Below are 8,655 nucleotides of genomic sequence, written 5' to 3'. Positions count from 1 at the left end.
GGCTTTATAGAACAGAAAGCCTTTCCTCTCTAATTCACTTTCTGTTTACACAACAGGATAGACACTTCATCCTCTCATTTCAGCTTTGATTCCGCCTCAGAAATCAGATATCCAGCCGCAGGCAGATATGGCGGCTCCCATTAGGGCCCCATGCTGGGGAATTCATTGCCACAAATATGCTTGATTTCCTGAGCTGGTAAGTCTTCCTAACATCAGCACAAAGCACTATCAACAACAACAAAAGCACTTATTTATGATAGTATCTGGGAAAGCTTTCTGCTTTTCTTCTCTTATTTTCCCCTCTCCGAGTGTTTACTCTGTGACTCTTTATAGTCTGGGCAATGGAAGTTGGTAGGCGCAATCATAAAAATATCTCTGCCGTTGTAATTTGCTTCATGGCAAGGCTAGCATCCGAGGAGCTGCAAAGCAACTGCTCTAATCTGGGCCACCTTGTTTCTTGATGAGTGTTTAGCGAAAGGAAACGTGAGCTCAGCTTCTAAAGCTGCGTCCTGGGAGACAATCTCAGAAGCAAGGAATCATCTCTCTGCAGCCTCCTCTGCACATATTGTAGCACGGAGGAAAGCTGCATGTCACGATTTCATACTGGGAATACTGCCTTGCATATGAAATCTCCTTTCAAGGTACACCTGGTTTTAATTAGAGAGAGAGAGAGAGAGAGAGAGAGAGAGAGAGAGAGAGAGAGAGAGAGAGAGAGAGAGAGAAAGTAGACTGAGCGGGATGGCTCAGCAGTTAAGAGTTTTCATTCACAGCACACATCTTGGGTGGCTCACATCCAGTTTCAGGGGAATCTAGCATCCTCTTCTGGCCTCTGCAGGCACTGCACTCACATGCACATTCCCACTCACAGATACACACACTTACACACAAATAAAAATAAATCTTAAAAACAAAACTAAACATATTTAAGGGCTTCCTCTTCCCTTTACTTTGGTTTAACACACAAATACTACTTGTTATTTTCCAAAACAAAAAAAAAAAAAAAAACAACATTTTCCTCTGGTCAGCACCAGTGAGTTTTAGCTTCCTTCCTGCCAGAGACAGATAAGGAAATGTGTGTGATTCAACGTCCTAACAGCAGATGGTCTGAATGAAGGGTTGGGGGGACAAGCATGTTCCTACCATCCAGAAAGCATATTAAAATGGCCAAATACCAAATTTAACATCTCTGATTTCTGTAGTCAGCACTGAAGTGGAAACTTAGGGGTTCTTTGGAATGTCAGTTGTGTTGGATGGTGTTTTGCTGGGGCAAATACATGAAGAAGTGCTCTCCTAAACCAGACACGGGTGAAAGGATAGTTTGCTAAAGCAAGCACATGAAAGGATGCATGCCGAAGGGTTCTTCACTAACAACAGGCATATATTGGTTTGCATTATATTGTATAGTTGAACTCCATTTGCCATGACTCCATAGAGAGAAACACACCAAAAAATCCTGGTGGTGTACTGGTGGCTTCTTGCTGCTTTTGTGGACTCAGGCCACTTGGCAGAGTGATGTCAGCTAATACAGACTCATGTGGAGTTTTGCTAAGACAGACTCGAATGCTGAAGAAAGACATGTGGCGAAGCAAGACCCATGGATGACTCAACGGACTGTAAGAGGGCCTTGCTTGTAGAGCTAGCTCTGCAAAGCTTCTCGGTCTTGTGTCTTTGCTGAGCTTCTCTTTGTCAATAAAGGTGCAGCCATTAACTGCTGCTGGCATTCCTGGTGGTCCTAATCCCACTAGTTGACTCATGCTGTCTCAGCTAAGGTCTGTCTGTTCCTGCTAGGTCATGCCATCGCTGCTGCTATCCTGACATTACTGAGCAGGATTGCTGTTATATCCACGAAGTGTCTGTGAGTGGATCAAGCTGCCACTGCTGACCTGTGAACTGAATTGCTGATTTCCTGACAATGCAGATGGGATTTGCTCCAAAGAACCATTTCTAAACAGGTCCACTTTCCCAGTATCATAATAACCTTTCTTTTCCACTACCTCTGAAGGATAGTGGGCTAGAAGGGAGGCTAAAACATTTAAGAACTGTCATTAAAAAATAGGGATAGAGAAGTTAAAAGCCACGCGGCACTGTTGTGATGAGAACCTTGTTATTTGGGCAGCTGACTTAGTTTGGTTTCTATTGCTGTGATAAACACCATATTGGAAAACAACATGGAGAGGAAAGGCTTACATATCCATGTCATAGTACAGCAGGAAGGGAAGCCAAGGCAAGAATCTGGAGGCAGGAACCGATGCAGAGGCCATGGAAGGATGCTGCTTACTGTTCTGCTCTTCACGACTCACTCAGTCTGCTTTCTTTCTTTTTTTTAGATTTATTTATTATTATATTTAAGTACACTGTAGCTGTCTTCAGATGCACCAGAAGAGGGTATCAGATCTCATTACGGGTAGTTGTGAGCCACCATGTGGTTGTTGGGATTTGAACTCGGGACCTTCGGAGGAGCAGTCAGAGCTCTTACGCACTGAGCCATCTCACCATCCCTCAGCCTGCTTTCTTATAGCACCCAGGACCAACTTCCCAGGGATCATCTACCATAGGCTCAGCTCTCCCACATTAACCATCAACCATAAAAATGTCCTCAAGGCTTGACCACAAGGTCAATTTGATGAAAGCATTTTTTCAATGAAGGTTCCCTCTTCCCAAAGGACTCTAGCTTGTGTCAAGTTGACCAAAAAAGCAAACCAGCAAAACAGCCCTCCTATTTAAAACCTGGTCCTCCTGGATTTCCCTTGTCAAAAATCATCACTTTGTATCACATTTATGAGACACACTTGTGAATTAGAAAATGAACCCATTTGTGGCCACTGGCTTACTTGTCTAAATTTGTAAAATGATCAAGGTTTGGTCTTTGCCATTGCTGTAGACCTGGTATCCTGATAGGGTGTGGATTCCTAAATTTTGCTTCACTGTACAAGCTAGATTTATGTCTACATGCATGAGACTCACATGTAGAGTTGATACCAGTTTTCTCTATTTTGTATTCAGAAAGCATGTACATTCCCCAAGTTTAAAGCTCAGGACATCGCTTTACCAAGCTGGTGTCCTCCAAACCATAGTTGTTAATGATGCTAATTTTTTCCAGTCTGTGTTTACGTGTTCTGAATTGTATCATGACTATAATGCTTACACACAGCAGTTAATCAGAGTTGCCCTAATTCAGCATACTTGTTCAAATAGAGCCTCTCTTAACTCACACACATCTATAAACCTACTTTATTAGAAAACAAAAAGCGTTTTGTCTCCTTGTATTCAAATGTAGCCTACTGTTGATAAGTTTGTCTGTCCCTTGCTTTGGAATAAATTCAAATATTTCTGAAATGAGAATTAGGGAAGCCCAATGGTCCTAGCATATTGCTACCTATCACAACTCTTACCTTAAACTTCTGTATATGATAAAAAGTACCTAGTCTAAGTTATCACTTGCTGAGCATTCAGAAAGTCCTGATATGGTCATTCTACAACGTTCTAAGCCTTCAGTCATCTACAGTTTGGGTATTTTTCTGAAGATCTGTAATCAAATGTGAGGGAAATGACTCCAATAAATACTTATTTTTCAGCCTAGAATGTCAGCAAACACTTTCTCTTGTTGGTTGTGTTCTGTATTCTCTGTATTTGTGGAAGCTTTTTGTAAGTATAACTTCTTACAAAATGACCTGAACAGTATTTGTTTGTTTTCAAGAGAAGTTTTCACTGTGTAGCTCTTGATGTTTTGGAACTCACTCTGTAGAACAGACTATCTTCAAACTCGCAGAGATAACACCTTCCTCTGCCTCCAAAGTGCCGGGATTAAAAGCATGCACTACCACTGCCCAGCCTTGAGCAGTCCTTTTAGGATGCTAGGACACCGGGGGTGAGGGTGGGGACGTAGACAGAATTAAATTTGGAATGGATTTGCAGATATACCTGGTTTAGGATTCCTAGCTTCTAGGAATTATTTAAAATTGGCAAAAAGGGGTTTAATTAACACTGATTCTTGCTTTGACTTCTGTCAATCCTCCCCTGATGTGGGATCAGGTGAAACCAACCAGGACAGACGTCATCTCTGTGCAGAGGGATAGCCAATATCAAACTGTTAGGTGGTTAATCGGAGAAAACTGTTGAGAGAGACAAGGGCGTGGGTGAATTGTCAGATTCAAAATGGAGTCATGCCGGGCGTGGCGGTGCACTCTTGTAATCCCAGCACACAGAAAACTGAAGCAGGAGGATTGAAATGAAAGTGAAGCCAGCCAGACTATGTAGTCAAATTACCTTCATTCCAACAACAACTGACAAACGCTACAGTAGATCCTGGACCTTAAGTCATATCAGTGATGTTACAATAAGCATGAGAAGTGTCAAAAATGTCTTCCACATCTGGATTTTGTTTCCCTTGAATAAATACATAGCAGTGGAACTGGCTTGAATAGAAAAATCTTTTCAGTTTTGTGAGGAGCCTCCATCCTGGTTCTATAAAGCCGATACTAACTGACCTCCCCATCAGTGATATGAGAGGGGGCTCCCTCTCTCCACATCCTTGCCATCTTTTTTATTATATCCCTTCTAATACACATGTGAGGCTTTAGTTCTCTTTTCGCTAATGATGCCGAACATTTTTTTCACATATCTCTAGCTAGTTGTTTGCCTCACTCTGAAACAAAAATATCTAATCTACTCCCCTGTTCATTTTTAAATTGGTTTATATGTTTTTTCACTGTTTTGAGTTCTTTGCATGTTGGGACAGCAATAATGAAATGAAAAATTTATGCCGTGCCCAGCGGAGAGTACTGAGAATACAAAATAAATAAAGATATATTCCTACCTTCAGAAGATCCAGCTTCACAGAGGGGACATATATATATATAAACAAAATATGCAGTCATTAGCAGACAGTTGGAGATCCATATGGCCAGGTAAAAATTAAAAACAAGAGAAACACATTTTTGTTATCCTTTGTATAAAAGAACAGAAACTCTCTTTTTTGTTGGAGTGATCACTTCAGAAAATCTAATTGTGACTTTTTATCTGCCTCTTTGAGTTGTATGTAAATCTATTGAAAAATTAGCAAGCCTTTTTTCCGGTTTACAACCAAGCAATGTTTTTATCCAGGACCTGGGAGACATCTCTGGGGTTTGAACATCAAAGAAGTAAGCCACTGCGTCTGCCAGGTAGATGCCTGGCTTCTGCTGGCATCCAACTCCAGACTGTATCTTGTAAAGAGAGAACATAAGTCATGCTTGCCTTCAGATAAAGGCAGTTAGAAAGCACAGATATTCCAGATATCCAGTGTATAACAGAGGTGCATCAAGATTTGAGACTGGTTGTCACCTTACTTGCAGATTGATTGCTTGATTGAAACATTTTGAACTGGACCTAGGACCTCTTGCTCCTGGCTTACATCACCATCTCTCCATTACTTTTACTTTGAGGGACTCTTACTAAGTTGTCAAATGTTGATCTAGAATTTGGAGGCAGGCCTGGAACTACAGGCTGAGGTGGCTTAAGCAATCCTCCTGCCTCAGCCTTCCATGGAATGACAGACCTGTGTCACTGGGCCCCATTATTGGCATCCCCTCTCATCTACCCTCCAGTGTTCTCAGAGATGGCAATATTTCAGAGCTCAATACTTTTGGATCATCTGCAATGGGTACCTATATAGGAAAATGAGAAATATTGCGCCCTCACACAATACATTCAGTGTATTTCTATTCCAATATTATAGACAACTGTCTTCTCCAATTCCATGTCAGTATTTGAGGGCATCTAGGCTCAAGTCTCAGTATCCAATTTCCCACAAGATAACCTTCAGGAAAGCTCAGCTTACCCATTTTATCTCTTCAATTGGGAGATTTCAAAAATACCAAAGCTTATAAACTTGGGAAAATATCCAAGCCTTTGTATTCAGCAAATGGTGTCAGGAAGGGATAGCGAGGTATCTGCTTGGTGAGGTCCCAACTTCCTGTAAAAGGCAAACCTTACAGGAGCTGGAGTGAGACTACAAGCTGAGGATCCAGGGGTGGTACATACATCAATCATATACAAAATGAAACCATTGTGACGGGATGATGAAGTTCTCAAAGGGGAAAACAAGAGAGGGTCTATAGAGATTTTAGACTCCTGTTAAGTCTATTTATGATAGGGGAAGAAAGGGAGAGATGGCTCAGAGGTTAAAAACACATGCTGCTTTTACAGAGGACCCAACTTTGGTTCTTAGCTCCCACATCAGGAAGCTCACAACCACCCGTGACTCCAGTGCCAAGGGATCTGATCCCCTCTTCTGGCCTCTTTGGGCGTTGCACTCACAACACATGGCACACACACACACACACACACATAAATAAAGATTAAAATCTTTAAAACCCAAAATTACTTAGTATATGTTCCATGAGGGAGGAAAAATACTCCCCTGGAAGAAGAAAAAAAAAGAACAAAAGAAAGAATTCCTAGTCAGCCATCATTGGGAAGAGAGGCCCCTAGGTCTTGCAAACTTTATATGCCCCAGTACAGGGGAAGGCTAGGGCCAGGAACTGGGAATGGGTGGGTAGGGGAGCAGGGTCGGGGGAGGGTATAGGGAACTTTCGGGATAGCATTTGAAATGTTAATAAAGAAAATATCTAATAATAACAAAAATAATAAATAAATAATTTTAAAAATTAAAAAAAAAGAAAGGATACTATGCATCATGTTTACTATTTTGCAGTTTTTACATGGTCTAGCTGGGAAGGAATTTTTCCCATCCTGAGGGCTGTCTATTTACCCCACTGGCCATGTGTTTGACTGTAAAGCAGCTTTTTAATTTCATGTAATCACATTTGTCAATTCAATACATAAAGCTGTAAACACTAGCAGTTTATCTCTGTGGTTTCAGCTAAAGGATGACAAGAGGACAGAAATGGTGGCTTTCAATTCACCTATCTCACAAACAGAAAGTAGAAAAAAAGGGCTTTTGAAAGACAGAAGCTGATGAGACCTGGTAAGTGCCAAATGTGCCCCCTTGCCAAGAGGATGTGAGCCTTCTTTTTTTTTTCTCCATTAGTAATTCCCAAGATACCAGAGTTGTTGGACCACAGATGCACCTGAGTATCTGTGGCAAATAGTAAGTGCACACACAATGGTTTTAGTATCCCAGAGGATTTATGGATTCACTGTGACTCCTGATCACCATGGTTAGAACAGAGCGGAATCTATGGAAGTACTAGGCTTTTCCTGAGCCACCAATAGAAGAAAAGTTGAATGAAGCTTGAATGCTACAGAAGGAAGAACCACCTGTAAACCCTGCTCCTTGACATTCAGACAACCACGGTAAAATTATTAATCTGCTTTCTTCATGTCTGCCTTTCATTGCCTCTTTCTGGGTGTCTCTTTCTTACAGTCTCTTTGCTATCTTTCTCACAGTCTCTTTCTTTCTCCTTTCCTCTATCACACACAAACACAGAGATACATAGATACATAGAGAGTTAGATGATTGATAGATACATAGATTCATAAATAGACTAGATAGGTGATAGATAGATAGCTACATAGATAGATAGATAGATAGATAGATAGATAGATAGATAGATAGAAAGATAGATACATAGATACATAGATACATAGATAGATACATAGTTATCTAGTTAACTGTAATGCTACTGGTTAACTAAAGACTCATCTCAGCCATTGTGTAAGGAGACAGTAAATCACCTGGGCCATGGCCTCTGAGCTTGCCTATGATGGAGTTTCTTATTTGAATTAATAGAGGTAAAACTACCCATCTTAACTGTGGGCAACACCATTTCACAGGCCCAGTTCTGAGCTGAGTGTAGAAGACAGAGGGAACTGGGCAGCAAGCATGCATTCATCTTCCACTCTCTGATCCTTTCCTTGGATCTAGTGTGACTCACTACCTCAAGGTCCTAAGGTCCTGCTAGCTATATAGCCTGGCATGCAGCCCGGGAACGAAGCCTAGTTCAGATTCCTAGAGGTAACCATCACTACTATAGCAAGCTTACTTTAACCATGGCAACTATGTTACCTCTTTTGTTTTTTTGAAAATATATTTTAAAATTTAGGTGTGTGTGGATGTATGTGCACATGAGTACAGTGTCTGCAAAGTCCAGAAGAGGATATCTCCTGGAGCTGGATTTGCATGTGGCTGTAAGCTTCTCAATACGGCATGCTAGGAATAGAACTTGGCACTTCTGCAGGAGCAGTGTTTTTAACCACTGAGCCATTCCTCAAAAAAAAAAAAAATAATAATCCCCCTTTTTGTCTCTTATGCATTGAAATGGTTATTGATTATGCTCTCTCAGAGCAAAAGAGAATGCAAAATTGCAATAATCCCTTTTTTATATAGATATGCCCATTTCTGCCATTCCCCAGGTGTCCTTATCAGAACACACAGTGAACTGTACCTACAAGAGACCCGAGTTCCACTGAATGCCTCACAAGCAGGTGGTTCGGCTGCTATTCAAGAGTTCAGAATAGCCTTCAGAATGAAGGTGGAGATTTCCCTGGAAACTGGATTTCACTCTTTTGTTTGCCTTTCTGAACACAGGGAGCCTGGTTGTCAACCTGCTTACCCAGCATGGTGGCATTCACAGCTTTTGCAGGAGACCCAGAATTGTCTGTGGCTCTCTGCTTGCTTTTTAGTGCTCTGTGGTTTCTGCATAGTTGCCAGAT

Source organism: Mus caroli, unplaced genomic scaffold (genome assembly GCF_978045245.1).
Source record: "Mus caroli unplaced genomic scaffold, Mus_caroli_1 scaffold_4, whole genome shotgun sequence".
Taxonomy (NCBI): domain Eukaryota; kingdom Metazoa; phylum Chordata; class Mammalia; order Rodentia; family Muridae; genus Mus; species Mus caroli.
The sequence above is the reverse complement of the archived record's forward strand: the minus strand, read 5'-3'. Positions refer to the sequence as shown.